The sequence below is a fragment of the Scleropages formosus genome, chromosome 9, assembly GCF_900964775.1.
Source record: "Scleropages formosus chromosome 9, fSclFor1.1, whole genome shotgun sequence".
Taxonomy (NCBI): Eukaryota; Metazoa; Chordata; class Actinopteri; order Osteoglossiformes; family Osteoglossidae; genus Scleropages; species Scleropages formosus.
The window spans coordinates 15,429,470-15,451,637 of NC_041814.1; the positions used below are offsets into that span (position 1 = coordinate 15,429,470).

Consider the following 22,168-nt stretch of genomic DNA (forward strand, 5'->3'; position numbering starts at 1 on the left):
GTGGCCGAAGGCCTAGTGCATCACTGGATCTGGCCTCGCTGTTCAGAGAACGAAAGGCTCCGCAGCCGTCAAGAACACCGCCCGACTGTGCGACGAGAGCGGGAACTTCAGTTCCTCAACATCTGGATTGCCTCTCATGTACAGTGCAGTGCACCCCTTTGCTAGAGCACTAACCCAAAACTACTAACACCGTAGTTTTGTCTATGCAACCATGGTAAGGGCACGTAGGTGGTGGAGCGAGGATGACGCAGAAAAACGGAGGTTCGCGGCACCAACTACGGGTCAGAAATCAGTGTTTGCCCTCCTACCAGCACCACCACTCATCCACTATGGGAACCCGCGTTTATCTGTTGTGTGGCGTGAGGGGGGCGGAACCAACCAGCCGTGTTCGCTGTCCTCGGGAGCCAGAACATGGGAGCCAGTCAAAGTGGCTCACGAAAAAGCACAGGCTGCCTGGAGGTGCGTACGCCGCGGTAATTACCCGTGTGATCCGGACTGCCCTAAATCTCGAGTACCCGCTTCAGCACAGCGCCACCTACAGTGAGAGAGAATAAATCACCCCTCAGAAAGACCCTGCAAACACTGCCGTTCCATGGAAATTTAGGACCTCATACAAGCCTCCTTCGACTGTGTAACTGAAGATAAACAAACAACAAAGGACCGAACCGGGAGGCTGCAGGTGGTGCATTGCAACATCGGATTAGGTCTCAACAGTTCCCGTGGATTTTGAGTCTCAAAACAAATACACCAACTGCAAATCAGTTACCGAAAACGTAAGTGGTGTTCATGGTACATCTTCGCCAAGGATGCTGGAAGCTCTTACTTTGTACTCGTACAAACCGGCTGAAGTGAGTGATCTTGTTTCCCGAAAATGGCAATACGTTGCACCACGGATACACACACACACTTTCAGAACCGCTTGTCCCATACAGGGTCACGGGGAACCAGAGCCTACCCAGCAACACAGGGCATAAGGCCAGAGGGGACACACCCAGGACAAGGCACCCCAAGCAGGACTCAAACCCCAGACCCACTGGACAGCAGGACTGTGGTCCAACCCACTGCGCCACCGCACCCCACACTGCGGCTAATGAGGTATATTAATGATCCACACACTTCACTTTTCGTGCGTAAGACTGGCAACCGAGCATTTCCACCGCATTTCCAAATACAAGGAAAACTGACAGTGCGGCCAGAGGATATCGAAGTGTAAATCTTTTCTTCACCATCAGCTCTTTCAGTGTCTCGGGGGGGGGGTGTATGCTGGTCAGTTTCTTAGCATCTGAGGGAGAAATGATCTGCTAGACCTGCTGACTAAAGTGAGAATGGCCACTGCAGCAGACCCCCGCATGCACAGGGGGTCCACGTTGAATAACGGCTCTTCTCCAAAAAGGAGCACCCCGAAAAACAAAACTTTTCGATACGACCACCGTCATTTGGCTTAGCAGCTGTGTTGGGGAAGTCAAGCGCGCATAACGTGCTGCTAGGGATGTTCTCTCCCGCAGCGAGTGCAGACGGTGGCACCGGCTCCGCCACGAAAACTGCTCTAATTAGAATCGGCTGTCGGCAGGTCCGTGGGCTCCCGACATACTTTACTCTGTGTGTATTCCTCTATTTTCAGGCCTTCTCTTACCCCAACCGCTATCTGGCTTTCCAGGTTCCTGTTAATAATTCTTTGTGCCGTATTTCACTGACTTCAAAAGAATTCCACCAAGAAAAGTGTGCTAAGAAGTTCCAGGGTTTGAAACTATATCCAAATATTAAAGGGAGCTGGAAATACAATAAAAGAGCAGAAAACAATGCATCAACAGTTCTCCCTTTAGAAGAGACATCTTTCAGCACATGCAAAAGAGAAGGGGGGGGAAAAAATCACATGTACTGCTTGTATTAAAGACGTTTTTTTTAACTGTTTGTTTTCTTTTTCAGGGAGTTACAATGAATGCGACACACCTAGAGAAAAGCCAATAGTATACAATGTCCTTTCGGTTTCCTTCAGATTTCAAATCGATGATCCCATTAGTTAAGTGGCATTAATTTAGACAGTAATGTGAGCGGCTGTTAGATTTTAAAGGTCGGCAGCAAAGACAATTAGGTGGAGGGCGTCTAGTCGGTGCCGAGAGCCGGACAACGTGGACAGGCAGCCGAGGGGACAGATAACAGGGAGCACAGAGGAGGGTTGTGGGACAGGACTCCGTGCATTCTGGGCTCATCCTCTAACCGTTTTACTGCGGTCACTGTGGACTGCGTCCAAACCGGAGACACGATAGTAAATATTACTGAAGATCTGATTACACAATAAAAGGGGTGCGGTGGCGCAGTGGGTTGGACCACAGTCCTGCTCTCTGGGGGGTCTGGGGTTCGAGTCCCACTTGGGGTGCCTTGTGACGGACTGGTGTCCCGTCCGTCCCCTATGTTACCGGGTAGGCTCTGGTTCCCTGCGACCCTGTATGGGACAAGCGGTTCTGAAAATGTGTGTGTGTGTGATTACACGATAATGTCAAAACAGCAAACAGTTTACTGAATTTACATGTATTTATTTAGCAGATGCTTTTCTCCAAAGCGCCTTGTGATGGACTGGCGTCCCCTCCCCCTCCAGCTTTGCACCGTGTTGCCGGGTTAGGCTCTGGCTCGCCGCAACCCTGCTCGGGACAAGCGGTTTCAGTCAGTGTGTGTGTGCGTGCGTGCGTGTTTTCTCCAAAGTGATTTCCAGTGAACTCTATGTAGTGTTATCAGCCCACACACCTCAAAGTCACCAAGGTGACTTTCTCTCTCTGTCACTCACACACTGTAAGTTTCACGGACAACTTCTACGCTACCACGGTCACACAAGCAAACTGGCAGGTATAATGTGTGACAAATGATATTTATTATAACTAAACAGATTTTCTCTCAAAAGTGAACCTTCATAGTATTTGTTTTATTAGTTTTTCTTTTCCAGATTTCATATTTGACTCCAGAATGTCCATGAGCTTCAGAGAAAGGAAAAAAGCCTTCTCCTTCTTTCTTCTGTGCAGAAGACAAATGACATTATGTAGTAACTGCACACGCAGAAAGAAAGCAAAAATAATATAATTTCCTCCTGTTATGTTTGTGTTTAAATGTGCATGAGCACGGAGGCAAAGGCATCAGCCGTAAGTCATGTTCAACACCTAATGCAATATTCAGTGAACAAGCCAAGCTGATCTCTGTGTTTTCCCGTGACAATGGAAGTCGTGAGCAGGCCTGATTTTGTCGAGTCTAGTGTCTGGGCGACCGCTTCTTTGGGATGAGCCACGGGACCAGCGGAACCAGTCCGCCACAGGATGAGCAGAACCGAACTGTCTGCTCATTATTTAAAGAGCTGGATTTTATTGCTTGCATCAGTGTTGCCGGTGGCACAGCAGGTAGCGCTGGTGCCTCGCTCCTTCTCGGGTCGTGGCTTCGGATGCAGGTCCGAATCGGGCTCGGGCCGTGTACAGTTTAGGCATTTTGTCCAGCGCGCACCCTGCCTCACATCCCATGCTTCCGGGATAGGCTCCAGACCCCCGGGACCCTGCACTGGACAAGACGTCATCGATAATGGACATACGGATGGATTGCGTGGCGCTGCTCCAGCGTCACACTCCAGCTAAGTCTCGCCGTGCGGTTTCCCACGAGCCTCAGCAATCGCCAGGCCAGCAGAGCTGTACCAAATCACCGCAGAGCTCACACACTCACTGTGCTTGTGATATGCTTTCAATTAGCCCCGCCTGTCCATCAGAGGGTCCCGTCAGACCGGCAGCCACAGCGGACGCGGCTGTCCGGGACTGAGCCGCCCCACGCTGCTCCTCTCGGTGCTGGACATCATCGCTCGCCATCACCGCTCAACCTAATGATGCGCAGCGCATGCAGCACGTGCAGAAACGCATGCTTGAGGGTTCCTTGCGGGAAAACTATGTTTTGCACCAAAAACCTGACTGCAACATGCGACAGGATGGGGGAGGAGGAGATAGATCATGGTGACAGCAGCAGTGCTTGCGCGCGTGTGTATCGGTTACAGCACCCAGGGTTTGCAGGAGCCCGAGGGGCTGCCACACGCACGCGCGCGCACGCACACACACACACACACACACACACACACACACACACCGCACGCGCGTTGGGAAACCCCCAGCCCCTCCCACACAAGCCTGCTTGGCAACAACTCGCAGCGGCCCGCAGTTCCGAACGAAACAAACAGCGGCGCGCAGATGGGAACAGTTGGAGCCGCGTGAACGCGCACCTCGCGCCTCCTCGCCGCAGAGCGAGCGCGCGGCAACGCGCCGGTCAGTTTTACGGCTCGAGACGAGCTGCGGGGTGCTGCTGCGGACACGACCCCCCCCCCCCCGTTGGCCGAGCGGCTCTCGCACACACTGTCTGTGACAAACGCACAAACACACACTTCTGCATTGCAGCAGTGGCACAGCCCGGTGCGGGATTGTCTATGAATCTATCTCACTTCCCCCCCCCCTCACACACACACACACACACACACACACACACTCACTCACTCACTCACACACCCCACGGGAGCAGGAAAGCGGAATCCTGTCACAAACCTCTTCCGTGTGCCGTGCCTCGGTTCCCAGCGATGGAGGTGTGCGTGCCTGTCTGCGTGTCACCTGCTGTCAGCAGCGGCTCGCGGCTCCTCCGCTACTCTGCGCGAGACGCCCCCCCCAAAGTCCCCCCCCCCCCCAGATCTCCGCTCGACTTCAACAGCGAACAGAGAGAGAATGACGAGAAAGAACGGGCTCTGTGTGTGTGTGTGTGTGTGTGTGTGTGACAGGGAGAGAGAGAGAGAGACAGATACACGCTGTGCTCAGGTGACAGATAACCCTGCGTGACTGCAGCACAGAACGTAGTCTCTGGAAAACACTGACTGGGGCCATAATCGAACTGGTCCTCACTTGTGTGTGTGTGTGTGTGTGTGTGTGTGAGAAACAGATCCAGAGCTGGGGACACTCGCCTCAGGACCCCCAGTCCGTCGGGGCCGTAAAAGAGGGTCTGGGTTACGACGAGGCTCGTCTAGTATGTAGGACCTGAAGGGCCCCTGATACCAGCAGAAACACTCGGTTTTTTTCCCGGTTCCACCTCCTTTCACAAGTTCTGTGCCCTGAAGTGTGAGCTCAGCTGTTAAACTACAGGGCATGAGGACAATTAGAAGGTCTTTTACTCATTACAGGAACAACTAAGTAAAAAGTACCCTTGTAAACAGAACCGGCTTTATGCAGATGTGAGGAAATGCATTCTGGGAAAATGTTCATAATTTTCTTTTTTAATTGTTCATTTTAAATTGACTTGTGGTATGGAGGGGTACGAGAGAACATTGTAACGACCCACGTTACTGTTTTAGGAGGGAAACCTGTCTAATGTAAATAGTTGCATTGTGGGGAATAACGTTAAATGTGGGTGTGCAACCACTGGGGGTACTTAAGGGGAAAATGATGGGCTGACTGTGTCTACGAGGACTGGACTGGTGCTAGGTGCAGGTTCTAAAGAAAGGGGGTCCTGAGCTAGAGAGCATTAATTCCCTGCAGCTGGAGTTCAAAAAAAAAAAAAATTATGATTCTGCATTCTTTTTCACCCTATGTAAATCCACAGTGCTGCATCCTGTAGCATACTGACTGACTGTAATTAATAATCATATATACTTTTACTGAAAGTGTTTTTATGTATGTCCTGTTGCCCTGGACAGTCAGATGTAATCCTCTCCAGACTAAACCACCCGTGGGCAGATCCTCCATCCTGGGGTAAGTAACACATGTCCTTTTACACTTACAAAACACCGTAACCCCTATTTTTGGTGAATTTAAGTGTTGTGTTTTGTGTTTCTAATATTTGGGGGGGGCACAGTGGCGCAGTGGGTTGGACCAGAATCTGCTCTCCGGTGGGTCTGGGGTTTGAGTCCCACTTAGGGTGCCTTGCGAGGGACTGGCGTCTCATCCTGGGTGTCTTCCCCCCCCCCCCCCCAGCCTTGTGCCCTGTGTTGCCAGGTTAGGCTGTGGCTCCCCGCCACCCCGTAGGGGACAAGTGGCTTCAGATGATATATGTGTGTGTGTTTCAAATCTTTTATGGCACATTTTATTTAAGTTACACTATTTTAAAAAATTTATAGCACTTATTGCACTTTTAAGTAGTCACCTATAAATGACTACGTGTGTGGTGTGTTTTTATTAATCATTTATTTATTACGTTTAGACAAAAAAAAAAAAAACATCTATGGGCATCATTGTTCCCCATTTCCCCTTCCCTTGTGTGTGTGTGTTCCACAGAAATGCACATGACTCTTTAGACCACTATTTGTTGGTCTGACCACTTGGTGTTTATTTGCTAGAGGAAAACTTCTCCTCAGTTATCATATTTATTTTTTTTTGTCTGACAATGGGTGTGTAGCCTTCCGCACGCTTCAGTGCAACTGCCCCGTTTCACAGTGCTTTTCACTGGAGTACAACTCAGCAGAGTATAAGTAGCCTGAGACGGGAAAGAAGGCAAGGTGTGTGCTATGCGAGCGTGTTCCTGTGGCGTGATGGAGAGGAAGGGAGGCAGTGTATGCTGAGTTTCATTGCCACGTTGTTATGACAGTAAATCACAAATATGCAGAGCGTAGAGAGTGAAAGTGATCGTAAACACTTACTATTTATGTTTAACGGCTTTTTTTGGTTTACGTCAAGACAGCAAGAATTATGGTAAACGTGACGGTGTACAAGTTTACTTTTACCTTAAAATGCCTCAGACTGACAAAATCTGTAAGAAATATACTTATCTGTAAAAGACAATGTTGTCTAAGCTCCGGTGGTTTATTCTTCTCTCACGCAAGTTTGGTCAGACTGAATGAAGCACTTGGAAGAAACTGCTGCTAAAAGCTGCAATAACAAGTCAGTTGTGAGCCACGGTATTCTAGGACACATCATTACAAGCCATTTAAATGTTTTAACTGGCGGCCCTGCAAGCGCGCAGCTCTTTTTTAGCCAGAGGAGCCCTGCGGACCGCTCTCGCTTCCACGGAGCGCTGCGGTTCCAGCAAAGTCGACGTTAACGACACGGCCTGTCCGCGCAGGCCTTTCAGGAAGCAGCACGATATCGTCCAAAGACAACGCGGTGCAGGAAAGATGAGTGTGTCATTCACAGCAAACGCAACTTCATTCAGGCTGTCTTATCCAATTGTCCTCAACGTGGGAAGTGATTTATGGCTTTCATTCTTCAGCCTCGGTCACTTCCAGCTTTATCAAGTCTGTGTATAAATACATTACCTGGCTGTATGAGGGTTGGGGTCTGGACTGGATTCCTTAAATAATGCAGACGGCTCCTGGCAGCGCTATGGTCTAAACATCCTCCCGTAAGCGTTTTCTCTATCACGTTTTGTAAACAGGTGTCGTTAAAAGGTCTTTAAATCAAACAAACTGGCCAAGTTTGTGTAACAGCGGTATGTCAGAGGGGTGTGTTTGATTATTGCCATGTCAGAACTAAAATGGGTTAGCAGAAGTTTCTAGAAGCAGAGTCTGAATGTGCTGGTTTTGATTAAGGAACTCGCAGTAAGTGAGAGGGGAGTGCGGTGGTGCAGCGGATTTGACCGGGGCTTGCTCTGCGGTGGGTCTGGGGTTTGAGTCCTGCTTGAGGTGCCTTGTGATGGAGTGGGATCCCATCCTGGGCGTGTCTCCCCTCCCCTCTCAGCCTTACACCCTGCGTTGCTGGGTTAGGCTCCAGCTTGCCATAACCCTGCTTGGGACAAGCCGTTGTAGACATCGTGTGTGTGTGTGAGGGCAGGGGAAGCACACCTTGTAGGGGTGTAGGAAACATGATTGAAGGCACCTGTTTAGACTTATGGGCCATGGAGAGTCCCTGAGAAAAGAACTTAAGAGTAATTGCTAAAAAGAACAAATGATGCAGCTGTACAAATGGGTCAGGAAACTGTTACTAGCTTAGCTTTACGAGTTGCTTTGGAGAAAAGCATCAGCTAAAGGAATACATGTAAATACAGACATGAAGTCTGATGCCATTTGCGCTGCTGCCATACCTTTCTGTGAAAGTACACCCTACATTCTTTCATGACAGAAACACATTTATGTCACGTAAGGCATAGCAACGTTTGCCCATCCAGACACCTTTCTTTATTGTATTTGTAAGTATGTTAGTGTTTTGTGAGAAATACATTAAGTGCAGCGCTGTAAAATGGGGCCCTTTGCGAAAAATTCCACGAGGGCCTTCTGTGTCAGGTTGTGAATGAGAGCTGACGCCTCTGCGCGAGAGCGTCTTCTGCTGCTGCTGCTTCCTCTCTACAACGATCTGCCGTCGGGCAGTCTGCTTTGGCTCGGGAGATCACCAAGTTTGCTAGGCTTGTGACTTCTTTGCACAGGCGTGGCCTTGGTTAGATGTTTTGTTGGAAGGGGAAACGGACACAAGTGGGACGGTGCGAGACCCAGGTCTATTGGGGCAAGCGGCACTTGTCCGGCTACCTCTAGCAGCTGGTCTAGAAAGACACCTGGCTTCACGAGCCCCTCCAACGGGAGCTCTGACACTGACACCCTCACCGCAGTTTGTGTCAAAGCAGAACAGGCACGTCAACGGAAGCGTTTCATATGTTTCATATCTCTCCTTTCGCTGGTGGAAATGCTGTGGGGGGGCTGGGGGTAAACTAGTAGGTGCTGAAATGGAAGGGAACAGGGTGGGAGCCGCAAGTCTCCGCGGCACACATCCTGAGGAAGACAGGGGTGCAAAGCGCTGATAAGACCATCGGGAAAAATCTGTTTACACTGAAAGGGCTGCTTCGAACAACCCTGCTGACGAAACAGGCCTGAGGGACAAACTTTGACTGCCAAGCAAGAAGACAATGACAATAATGACTCTATGTACTGCACAAAAGTAGCATTCCAAGTAGTTAATCAAAGCTGTGGTTAATTTTCAGAGTCTTGTGAGTAATTAAAAATTTTGCAACTGTTATTAGAATTGGCATTATCAAGGGCCATTTTTGCTTTGATATAGACGCATGATGTCTACCGCCACTTGTTCTAGCAAACCGGAGCCTAACCCACAAACACAGGGCACAGGGGACACACCCCGGACAGGACGCCGCTCCACCGCAAGCATCCCAAGCAGGACTTGAACCACAGACCCACCACACAGCAGGCGCTGGCCAAACCCGCTGCGCCACCACGCCGCCCACTTTGATATATTTTAATACCAATTTTAAACCCAAGTTCTCTCATTTTTCATTCATTCATTCATTGTCAGTAACTGCTTGTCTCACTCATTCACTCACTGTCACACAATTCTTCCAATATAGTCAGTCTTTCATACGCATATCTTTTCATTTCATCTATTTTAGAGATGTCAACAAGTTCAGCCATGTAACTTACATTGAAACATTTAAGAAGACCCAAAAAAAGAAGGCGGCATCCTCGGTGAGAAAGAAGAAGCTGGCACCCTCTCAGGATTGCTAATGCGACCTAAATTATACAGGCACTCGCAATGTGTTATAAAACAAAGCCATCTGTTTCTAGAAGTCAAGCGGAAGGGTTGACTGCACGCTTCTCGTATTGCTACTGTGCCGTTAGCGTGTTTTCTCTTCCGTCAGCCGAGGTCGCGATACCCAGATGCCTTTGTATCAGTAGTAGGTGGTGCTCTTAGCGCCAGGTGTCATAATGAAGAGCAGGTGACAGACAGGGAGCAGAGTGTGTACATACCGCACGCTGTCAGCAGAGACTCCGCAGCCTCCCTTTTCCACAGTGCTCCCTATCCACATGTGTCAGCTTCACACATAGCCAGAGAGAATAGCCAGGGTCACCTCAGTCCAAGGTTTTCACGCATATGGCATACACCGTAGTAATTCCCATTTTTATATGTCTATAATATGAGCCAGCTGGTGGCATTATGGTTAAAGCTTCTGCCTTTGGACTTAAAGGTCACTGATTCAAATCCCAGCTGCAGTACCCTTGTGTACAGTATTTACTCTAAATTGCTCCCATAAATTACCCAGCTGTATAAATAGGTAAATTGTTGTAAGGAGCTTAACGTTGTAAGTCGCTTTGGAGAAAAGCATTGGTTGAATGAATAAATGTGAATATGCTTAGCTTAGGGTAGTTTTAAATTTGGCATGGGGCGCAAGAGTTATTTTGCATATGTTGCGGACATTTGGCGAAATAAGTCTTGAATTACATGACAAAACCACACGGACAATTTTGGATCTTGCCAAACCAAAACAATGTGTTTACCAGCAGAAATGTAGTTTTCTAGTATAAAATCTACTGTTTCTGTGTGGTGGTAACAAAGCAAAATAGAAGATTTATACTCTTCCAACAATGAAATTGCTCTCAAAATTTCAAGAAATTGCTGGTATTGACAAACGACTGCATAAGTAAGAGGAATGTAACTTTTCTCTGACCCTTTCAGTGTATTTTGAGTAGAAGCCAGTTCGTGCACTGAATAGGAGTCAAGAAATGTACAAATGCAGGCATTCAAATAATTTTGTGCCGTTTAAACAAAAAAAAAAGAAAACAAAACCTCTCACTTTCTCTGAAGGTAGAAGAGAACATCTTGCAGCTCCGTGGATAAGATCTCTGCTGCAGCCTGGTGTGTTTAATCCCGGCTGATGCGAGCTGTCCAGTTATTTGCACGGTATTGATTTCCAGTCAGTGGCCTCTTCCAAGCTCGCTGCTTAGTCAAATAAAGCAGACGAAAGTGCAGATAACATTGAAATAGTACATGCAGACTCTACGCTGGTCATGAATGAATTCAAGCTGTTTATTGTAATTTAATGAAGAATAAAAAGGTCTCTTTTCAAGTGTACGTTCTTCAAGAAACGATGAGGCTCTATTTACTTCTTTTGATCTGCACAATATGACTGCACATACTGTATAAATAAAACTATAGTTATAAACACTGGGATCCAAGGTGCACGCAGTGCTTCCGAGATAGGCTCCGGTTCACCGTGACCCCGCACAGGACAAGCGGTTATTGAAACTGGATGGCTACTGTGATATACTGTTATTCCTTACTATGAATTATATTTTATATATTTAATCATATGTATATTTCATGATCCTCACTACTAAACCTGGGACTAGATTACCCTTCTGCATATTCACTGTAACACAAACAAATAAGCACCGCATGCTGTATTTTCAGTAAATCTGTGATACGGAACGTAGAGTAAATCTGTAACACAGTCTGACTTTCCTCACTAAATTCCTTGATAAAAGTTAATCTATTAAAGACTAATAGTTTCTCTCTTTTTCTTTTTGAGAAGAACCTCCTGAGAGTTTAGAAGAGCACAGCGAGGAGGTCTTTCCCTTGGTGCCAGAGTAAACCCCTCCCTTGATGGCTGGAATGAATCAGAAGACAGAGCAAAGTAATTTTAAGTTAACCCTTTTATTACGTTCGAGGCAGTAATTTTCTTCCTATCCTTCATTACAGATGCCTCTTGCAGTTTCACAGCTGTATGATAGTGCCGAAATCACTCCCGGAATCAGACGTATCCCCCGCACACACATGCACACTGTGACATATGGAGGTCTGGTACAGCAGAGCCCAGGTCCTTGTGGACCTCATAGTTAAAGACAGTTGAATGCAGAGAAGAACGGCACAATGAGTGAGCCTGGCAGGCGAGCGCAATCCCAGACCGCTCTTTCACAGCTACTTTCGAGCACTGCTTGCGCTTCAATGTGTCATTTACAACAGCAGCAAAGAAAAAAAAACAAGTGTTGCTTTACGTCCAGGTTCCTTTTCATGGCAGCCTTATTGCTGTATAACCTATAGTGGAACTAATGATTATAATATAGGACAAAGGAAAAAATATACCCTGCTTATACAGTGAGAAAAAATAGGATGGAGACGGAGAAGCAGTGAAAGACTTATACCTACATTTCCTTGTACCCAATAGTGTGTGGCGGCACGGTGGCACAGCGAGTAGCGCTGCTGCCTCGCAGCGCCTGGGTGGTTTGAGGGAATGTGGCTTCGATCCCTGCTCAGTCTGTGTGGAGTTCGCATGTTCTTCCTGTGTCTGTGCGGGTTTCTTCCGGGTGCTCTGGTTTCCTCCCACAGGCCAAAGACATGCTGTTCAGGTTCCCCCATAGTGTGAGTGACAGAGAGAGTGTGTTCCACTGATGCATGGATGAGTGACCCATTGTAAGTAGTGTATCTAGCAGTGTAAGGTCTGTGGGCTAGTAACACTACATAGTGTTCCTTGTAAGTTGCTTTGGAGGAAAGTGTCTGCTAAGTGAGTAAATGTGTAGCAAGTGTCCCCCACTATACAGTAGTGATTACCACGGTCTTTGATGTTTTTGTCGGCGCTAAGTACAAGAGCCGCTTCATTGCCTCAAGCATAATTTACCCCATATAACATTAAGATCCATGAAGTATGAAGAAAACTCTTACAGAAATCTAATTCCCTGCATGCCACGAGTCTGAGGATGCTAGCATAACCAGCAGAACTTGACAGTACAGGATAAAATGAGATGCCAAATGTACATGAGTCTGTCAGCACTTTCCTGGGGGAGTAAATCCAAACTCAGTTGTTACAGACCTCCACTTCCCTGGTGCCTTGGTTCACCACACAAAATTAATTTACACAGCAAATCTAAAAGAAGGTGTTCAGTGACACTGTGATCAGTGATCAACGGCTATTATGGAACAGGTAATAAACAAGGTTTGCGTCACGTTTTTGTCATCTGCACTATTTCAACATTCACATTACAATTATTGCTTTCACTGTAACATGCACATAACATTCAGCTGCAAGCGTATTTATTCTTTATATTTTTTCCCTTTACTGGCAGTGGCGTCACTAGGGGGGTGCGGACGCACCGGGTGACACCAGAGGGGGTGACACCAAAATGACTGCCTATAAAATTTGTGTGCAGTGTTTCAGCAGAAATGTATTATTTTTTAATAAAAATATCCCTGTAGTTCATTCTAACAACAAAAACATTTTTCATAAGCTCAGTTTACATGTATCAATATAGCTACAACGCTCATTTACTTTGTGAATCTTCTAACGCGCGCCGCTCAGAGTTCTCGTTATTACCCAATTACAGTGACGCTTCCAATCACGTGGTTTCGTCTGGACGCGCTACAAGCATGCGCTGTTGTTTTTGTTGCTGCGTTTTTATAGTTGCTGATTTTTTTGGCAAATTTTTTAGTGTTTCAGCACCAATATTGTGGGAACTAGTATTTGTGAACCTATATCAATAACGTTAAAATAAACATAATTTTGATGTCGATTTTAAATGTTTTTCCTTGGAATTCTTTTGTTTTCTTACTGAATTTTCACTTTAACTACATGAAAGCATGTATATGCAAAAAATATATGATTTAGGCTGTGCGTATGATATTGTAATTTGAAGGTGTAATTTTACTTTTGCTATTTGTTTAAGGGGGGGGCACAGTGGTGCAGTGGGTCTGGGGCTCGAGTGTTGCTTGGGGCACCCTGCGATGGACTAGCATCCCATCCTGGGTGTGTTCCCTCCCACTCACCGCGAGGGTAGGCCCCGGGTCACTGCAACTCCACTTGGAACAAGCAATTTATATATGTATGTATTATGACACACAGCACTGTGGGTTTGCATGGGGGGAACAAGGGTGCAGAGGCAGTATTCATCTCAAACAGTTTATTTGAACCCCAGCACACAGGAAGGTAATGTTCTTGGTCCAAGGACCCTGTCTCTTCCAGGACCTATGTCTTTAGCCAGTCTTCCCTAGCCTGCCTAGCCTAGCATCCCCAGGCTCTCTCCCCCAAAAACTGGCCAACACGATCACCCCATAATTTCCCCCCAGTGGTTGCACACTTACATTCCACATTTTTCCCATAATGCAACTATTTACACCAAACACATCTTCCCGCCCAAACACAGTAACACGGGTCGTTACAGTATGTATGTATGTATGTATATATGTAATTTGTTTATGTCATTACTGTTGCCATTAAATTCAGTGATATACGGGAATTACGGTTAGTACAAAAAAACATTACTAAGGATTCCGTATGGTTTGGTACGGGAGGAGGTCCATGAGGTGGGGGGTGACACCATGAATTACCGCACTGGGTGACACCAACCCTAGTGATGCCACTGTTAACTGGTGTCCTGTCTAAGTTGTACCCCCGCTTTTCCCCCAGTGCTTCAAGGATAGGCTCCGGTTCACCACGATCCTTTTCAGGATAAAGGGTTAGTGAAATTGGATGGACAAATGAATTTTTTCCCTTATATAATCCTTTTCCTAATTGGTTTTATGCAAATCATCGTACAATACAAAAGTCGCAATGTCATTGGAGTAGATGTTGTAATAAATTGTAAGTATTGATTCCAAAGGCATTGGTTCTCAATTTTTGCAGATCACTAAAATAAATAATTTAATTTTATATTTTCCTTCTAAGACAGATAAAAATTAAATAGCATTTACTTATACAACTGCAGTGTGCCAGATTACAATATTAATTTGTTGGTTAAACTGACCTAGATCCTTTCAGCTTCTTAATCAAAAGTATTTATTGTTATTAGTATGGTAATTACCATGTTCCACCTCATCCTGGCTGAGATGGGTTAGCAGGTCCGCAAACTGGAGCTCACATGTATGGCATCCGCACCACGAGGAATAGCACCGAGGCCTCACCAGATGGAGGTGTAGACCCGAACAATGTCAGCTATGCAGCAAACACGCAAACACAATGAACATCTCTCTGAAGATACATATTTGCATTCTGCAACACACACACACACACAGATTCAATACCATGAACACATCGTCCATATTTTTGCTGCCCGGTAGCTTCTTTGGTAGGTTCTACCAAAAAGCCATTTCTGCTCAAAGAAAGAAATCTTTGTACTCAAATGTACATGAGATACTTGTTCGCTCTAAAAGGGAGGTGGCATTCACTCCCTGACCCATGGCTTTAATTTGGAGTTCTAGTATGTATATTGTATATTCAGCAGAAAGCATGACATAGGAATAAAGGATGGACTGAAGAGCTTACTTATTCAGCTCTGTCTCCTGAAGGAAAAAACTGAACTATGCTTTCACCGTGGTAATAAATGGAAAAAAGAGGAAGTAAAATACCCTTTCTAGCTCCTTATGAAATTCAATAAAACGGTACCGAAGGTTTCCGAAGGTCTCGCTGAGAAAGGGTTTTTTCTTCCTTACCTGCTAAGGTACATTTATCTGTGCAGTTACCCAGCTTTCATACTTTTAATACCTCATCGTACAACAAATTCACCATGGTATGCATAGAGTGTGTATCATTATGACAGCTAGCCTCTTCTGTCGCATTCAAACAATGGCTTGAAACCATGAAAGTGGACCGTTGTGTTGCCCTTGAAGGTTTTTGGAATGCTTTTTTCCCCTGCAGCGGACTGTGGCTTTTATGAGGTGGCAATTATACTCCAAAAAAGCCTTTTTGTTTAAGCTCAATTTAGTTATTTTGCTCCTACCACAGAGGAAAATTCTACTGTTCCTACCAGTTATTCCAAAACCTCCCCTTGTCCGGGCACCACAGCGGGGATCCTAATTGACGCTGCTAAACTGGTTGGTTCGGCCCCTGAGAAATAAACTGAAAGAAATGTTTGTTTGCAAACATCTCTAATTGCAAACTACTTTAAATAGGGACTTTCATCTGCTCCCCCAAATGATGCCACTGAGATCAATTATTTAGCAGGCGTTGAGGAAGCAAACGGTATTGCCATGGTGTGAAAATTTGGCAGAGTCACACTGAAGGCATAATGCCGAGCAGAGCGGGTACCAGAGAGCGTCTTCCCAAGTGTGGTTCACAAAGTCAAATGACCAGTGCATTCCTGGCAGTTAAAGATAAACATCCTAAACATGTTTTGGTGTTATGACAATTTATCTAGTGAGCAGGGCTGAGAAGTGAGACTAATGAAAGCAAGAGACAAAAGACGAACTGGCATATTAGAGCAGTTAAGACCGAACCGCTGGGCCACTTTCTCCACCAAGACCTTTGCTCAGCTCACAGATTTTGGAGACTTCTAACAACTTGCACTGCTTCTTCCCTCCAGAAGTCCTTTGAAGAATTCAGGCGGCAGGTCTGAGAGTCAAAAAACAGTTTCTTCAATGTTGCTCCAGTGTCTCAGCCTGAAGTAGGCCTCTGTGTTTCGGTGGTCAGTGGTTCAGTCAGAGTTCAGCCGCAGGAAGTAAATGAGTAATGACGTTTTTTTATCCCACTCTGGGTTCTCTACCCCTAAAAAGAACAACAGAGATAGCTCTTCTGATGTTTCCTTTTTTTTTTTTTTTTTTAAAAAAAAAAAAAAATATATAGAACTTTCCCTCTGTGAAAGAATTGCAGAACTGCTTCCTCAGCCATTCTTATCAGAAGCAAAAACTTGGCTCTATTAACATAAGTATATCTGTTGTGTTACTAAAAACACACTCCCCCTGCATTCTTTCTGGAAACCACAAACTAGGTTGGAAACCATGCTGTTGGTGACTTTCTCAAAACAGCTGGCGTGCTGAAACAGAGTATTCTACGATAAAGAATATCACATTTCGCGTTGGACTTTCAAAGCTCGCAGAGACATCTGGTATTATGGCTGGTCAAAAAGGAATTTATCAAAGCTCATTCAAAATATCACCATCAAGCACGGTGACGTCAAACAGAATGATTTATGTTTATACTTAATTAGGCGTAGACTGCTGTCCCGTCCAGGGTGTACCCCCCTCGGCCTTGCATCGCGATCCGGCTCAGGTTAAGCGGTTATTGAAACTGGATGGATGAATAGGCATAGAAGCATGGTGGTTATATCACGTCATTGAAAGAACTGGAAGTAGTGTGTGTGACTTTGGAAAGAGGAAAAGTATGTCTTGTAGGGTTTTCAACTTGGGAGAAGCCTTAATCTCTCAGACGCAAAACAAAACCAAAGCATGACTGCCTCCAGAACCCTTTGGATTTCTCTTCCCACAGTCAAATTTGTGTAAAAGCATAAACATGTGAATTGTTGGATGATGAAGAGACGGAGAGACTGATGCTGAAGGATCAGCTCATTGGGTGACGTCTCCAGCAGAATCGGCGTGATTCTCAAAATCTTCCAGAGCACACCAGGAGAGTACGAAGGGCAGGGTCCAGCACTGCCTCCCTCCAACACTGTGGTCTGCTGGTATGAGAACTGCTGGAACCACGGTGTTATCTCAAGCATTCCCTGACATCAGGCCAAAGACACAGGGACCACAAAAAGTGCTGCTTTCTTGCCGACAGCAAGGAAATTATGGTAAGTGTGCGCTCACGGTGTTAAATGCACTCCAGGCGAAAAGGCAACAATCCTGCTCATGTCTTCCAGCTGCTGATATTTTGACAAAAACATGCCACAACCATGTTCCTCTGAGACAATCTTCAAGACTTACAGTTCCTTCCACCTTCTGAGCAGACAGCTCAGCTTTTATTATCTGTCTCAGAGAGAATCAAAGCCAAGGTTTGAATGGCACTTGTTTAAACATTTAGGTCTAATCCTGCAGGATTAACATCCAATCAGTTTCAGAAAATCAGTGCGCTATTACAGATAATCCAAGCGATGGTGGAATTGCACCAAAACACAATTTAACTTACACACATGGCTTCTCATATGAAACTCAGAAATTATTTTTTAAGCAATATTTCAGCTGATACAAACCAACTCTGCAATCAATCAGAGTTATGTTGCCTGAAATTTTGGAAGTTAGCTTTGTTCTAGATTATTGTAAAAACTGCTTGGACCAAGGCATGAACTACATTCAAACAGGAAGACATTTCAAAGCTTACAAACTCAGCTGAAGAAACAATATGAAACGTATTAATAAGAAACAGATTGTGAACTTAACTTTCACACACACACACACACACACACTCACTATCTGAAGCTGCTTGTCCCAAGTGGGGTTGCGGCAAACCGGAGCCTAACCCGGCAACACAGGGCATAAGGCCAGAGGGAAGGGACACACCCAGGGCAGGACACCAGTCCGACACAAGGCACCCCAAGTGGGACTTGAACCCCAGACCTGCCAAAGAGCAGGACCCGGTCAAACTTTAACATTCCCTCCCCTTTTTAATATTCGAGGCAATCCAGGTGATGCACTTACACCACAGGGTAAAGGTGTTCGATCCACATGTCAAAGAGACAAAGAGTGTCTAAACACACACACACATGCACCTGCACCGCCCAACTGCACATTGTTCTTCCTACACCCAGAAAGGAATATCAGTGGGTGTGCTCAACTTGAAGTCTGCAATAAATGACAAAGTTGGGTCCTAAAATCTCAAATGTAATATCACAGAAAGCTTGTATGTGTGTGTTTGTGTGTGTGCTCCCATTCCCTTTTAGTTTTCTTCCCACACCAAACCTCACAATAGACGGAGAATCAAAATGTTTGTTCCATCCAGCAACCCCAGTCCATGCTATGAATGTCAGTTAAAGAATCCTTCAAACTTTTGACCAATAATAAGCATTTCTAGTTTAAATTAAACTAACCATCTATGGCAAATACAATAACTAAGTAAATGGGTGGCACAGCGAGTAGCGCTGCTGTCTCACAGCGCCTGGGTGGTGCGAGAGGATGTAGGTTTGATCCCTGCTCAGTCTGCGTGGAGTTTACGTTCTCCCTGTGTCTGTGTGGATTTCCTCCAGGTGCTCTGGTTTCCTCCCACAGTCCAAAGACATGCTGTTCGTGTTCCCCCATAGTGTGTGAGTGACACAGAGAGTGTGTTCGACTGATGTATCGATGAGTGACCCATTGACAGTAGTGTATCTAGCAGTGTAAGTCACCTTGCTGAATAAGGTATGTGGGCTGGTAACACTAAAGAGTTGACTGGAAGTTGCTTTGGAGAAAAGTGTCTGCTAAATGAATATGTGGAAATGGAGCATTGCACTGAATAATGACAATCTGAAAATTGTGGTCCTTTCGCTGAGGTGAAGGACAGTGTCAGCACTGGATCGCAAAGAGAATCTGGAACGATTCCTGGCCAAGCTGAAAAGCTGAACTTTCCATCAGAAGGCTTCTGCCTTCTAAAACACCCCCCTTCTCATGTAGCCGGAGTGGGAATGCTCTTTTCTCTCCACGCAGCTATGAAAAATATTTCAAGAGAAGTCCTCTTCTCTAACTGCCTGTCGTAGAGTGCTGCTGCCGAGTTTATCCTCCGAATGAAAGCAGAAATCGTATTGAACACGTGCGATTTGGAAGAGAAGCAAGTCATCTTTCAATGAGGACAGCAAAAGCAGGACATGACAGAGACTACTGTACAAAGTAATTAAATGTGATGTTATTAAGAGCATGCGGAAGTGGCACTGCTTTTTTTCCATATAGCCGCTTAACGTGCTTTGTTGTACAAACAGTATAAAATATCATTTCTGGGGTTTGTTTTTAGTTAAAAAAAAATGGAATTTGTAAAACCAAACAAGAAAGTCCCACACTTCAAGGGTTGAGCGAAAATAAATGTAACCCAGCACGGGAACAAGATCGAGAGAGACGGAGAGAGGCAAATCGTTCGCTGACTTTTAATGAACGTTTTTAATAGCTCCCCAATGCAAAAGCTGTACGGTACAGTCAGACTTTGGTGATCGTTCAAAACCCTGACGGTATGAGGTTCAACTCCGCACCCACACAGATGCAGAAACGCACAGAAAAAGATACCCACACCCACACACTGACACATACGTGGTACACGCCCATTGCTTCTCCGATGTGAGTATGGACCGGCCTAGAGACGCGACGAATTCTTCCTGAGGGAAATGAAGTCTGAGAGGGAAAGCAACGCGTGAGCAGTAAAGCACACGCACCCCTCTACTGGCCCTTCTCGCCACTAGAACGCGGCGTAATTTGGACGGAGCCAGCGCTTTCCGCCTTTGACGGTGCACGGTGATGGATTTGTGGCCGTGCGTGGTAGCCCCCAGACGCTCGGCCTGCGCTCAGACGGAGAGAGCCCGGAATGCTGATACGGGCCGGAGCTGAGAAAGTTTATCTTTGCTTTTGCCCAAGACGTGAACAACTGACATCTTTTGCGGAAGCGAACGAGAACAAGAGCCTGATGAAATTATTAGTCCTGTTCCTCCTGTTCTTCTCACCGCCACACCGCAGTTTGATTCAACATGCTCTTGGGCTGAGCACAAAGCCACAATTTCTCGCCCTTAAAATAACCGAACCGAAATATCAGCGAAATTAATTTCCGTGCAGCTGAAGGCAGGAGAAAAAAAAAAAATCTGCTTGATAATAAGAGCACGTGTCTCCAGACCAAAGTGTTCGCGACAGATGCTTAATATCAGGATATTTCTTGTTTTCTTCTCAGCCGCGTACCTACTGCAAGGTTTCTCAGCGAGAATATTTGCAGCATTTCCCAAACTGATTCCAGTTACAAACGCTGCAAACCCATGCCTGGGTACTGGGACAGGAGCCGGCCGAAGTGACCCCCGAAGCGTTTCCATCCGCTCCGGGCCCCACCCAGGACGCAACCTTCCACGCAGCTCCTCAGAGACGCTCTGTCATTGTCATCATCTCGAACGATGCTTGAACAGCCCCCTTCCCAAATGTGTAAAAAGGGGTTCCTTCCTGCAAGAAAACGGCACGCGTGCACGTAAACGGCGCTTCGGACGGTCTAGCCGAAGGAAAGACGGCACCAAAGGGCCCCTGAAAGCGGTTCTTCACGAGCGCACAGCAGCGCTCCAAGGATCATTAATAAATTATAACTTTTTACTGCCCTCCCATCGGTTCGCATCCTGAGGAGGAAGCGTATCGAAATCCAATCCGACGTTTAGCCAAGAAGCTTTTCTCCAGTAATTAACTAAAATTCTTCTTTCCTTTAGGCTCCCTCACCTCGTGTGACAACTTGTTGTTTCTTCGGCATGCTAATACGGACAAGAAATTAAAAGGGCAGTATTGAGTTGAGTGAAACACAAGGATGATCTCATCTATTGTTTTTCTTCCCAGTCCCCTGCAAAACATCCTCATGCAGGAAAGCACCAGAGTACTTCATGTGCCCCCCACCCCAAGATCTGGCAGCTCTGTAGGCTGGAAAAAAAAAAAGAGCAGCACCCCCACCCCTCTTCCTAACGTAATCCTCCCTCTCCCTCGCTAGACGCTGGGCCGACCGACGATCCGCGCAGATTACAGACGATGTGGATATTGCTGTTGCTGTTGTGCTCTGCTCGGTGGAGCTTTTTGAAAAAGCCTGCATGTTTGGGGCCAAAAGGCTCCGGCGCAACGCGGCAGTCTTCCGCAGAGCAGCAGACGCAGCGCTTTATGCCTTTAGCAGATGTGCTGCGCGTCGCAGTCTCGGAGTGGGAAAGTATGACACTCAAACCACGGCTGAAAACAATAAGCGGCCCCGAAATTAGAGTGGTGGCAAAAGATGACCCAGCGCCCTCCAAAAATATTCCGCCGAACACATGTGGAATGTGTTACCCCCAAAGACAGCAAGGAAAGCTGCAGTGAGAGACTAGAATGATGACCAGATTGAATGTGAATGAGCTTTTTACAGCGTTTGATCAGTCTCAAGGGATACCCTGTAATGGATACCATCTTCACTACCGCTTCTTATGAAGTCAAGAGCCTGGTATCCCAGAGGAACATAGCATGGTGTGATCTTCATAATCACCAGTAAGTCCACAAATCTTTGCTGTAACCAGAACGTGAAGTGGAAGGAGATCAGCTCTTATAGCCCTCTGGAGATGAAACAACCTGAAATCCAGACACAGTGCAGCAGTGTAGGAGCTGCTGGCTCTCGGCGTTAGCTTTGTGTGCCAGTTGTGTGTGTAGCTCAGTCCAGATCTGGAGAATGCAAACCATCTGGACCATTTTTGGCTCGTTGCCAGTTGCGATAGGGCACCGAGTGCTGCGTTATATCTCAATTCATCATTTTTCTGAGATGTTACTTAGTATTAAACCCTCCCAAGTGCACTGGTGCAGAATGTCAGATTGTTTCACATATGTCTGGTATGCTTTTGTGTCAGGATCCCACATGAAATCAAATGAGTGTTCCATGTTCCCAGATAGTTTTGAGGTCCTGCCTATGCATGATAGTCTAAATCAACCCAAAGGTTCAAAGATCGTTGCCCTGAAAAACCCACAATGAGCTGCAGGTGGGATGATCTCATGGGCCTGCATCATAGCTGGCAATCAATGAGCTCTTGATCACTTTGTAAGGCATCCAGGGCTCAATACACATCAGGAAACATATTGTCTATGCCCCCTTGCATGTACATTTACAGAATTCT

General features: G+C 46.2%; 1 protein-coding gene across 1 annotated transcript in view; it reads right to left on the reverse strand.

Annotated features, from left to right (window-relative positions):
- kank4 (KN motif and ankyrin repeat domains 4) overlaps positions 1 to 22,168 on the reverse strand; it is a 35,966-nt gene that overhangs the window by 12,824 nt on the left and 974 nt on the right. The gene's annotated exons all lie outside the window — the stretch shown is intronic.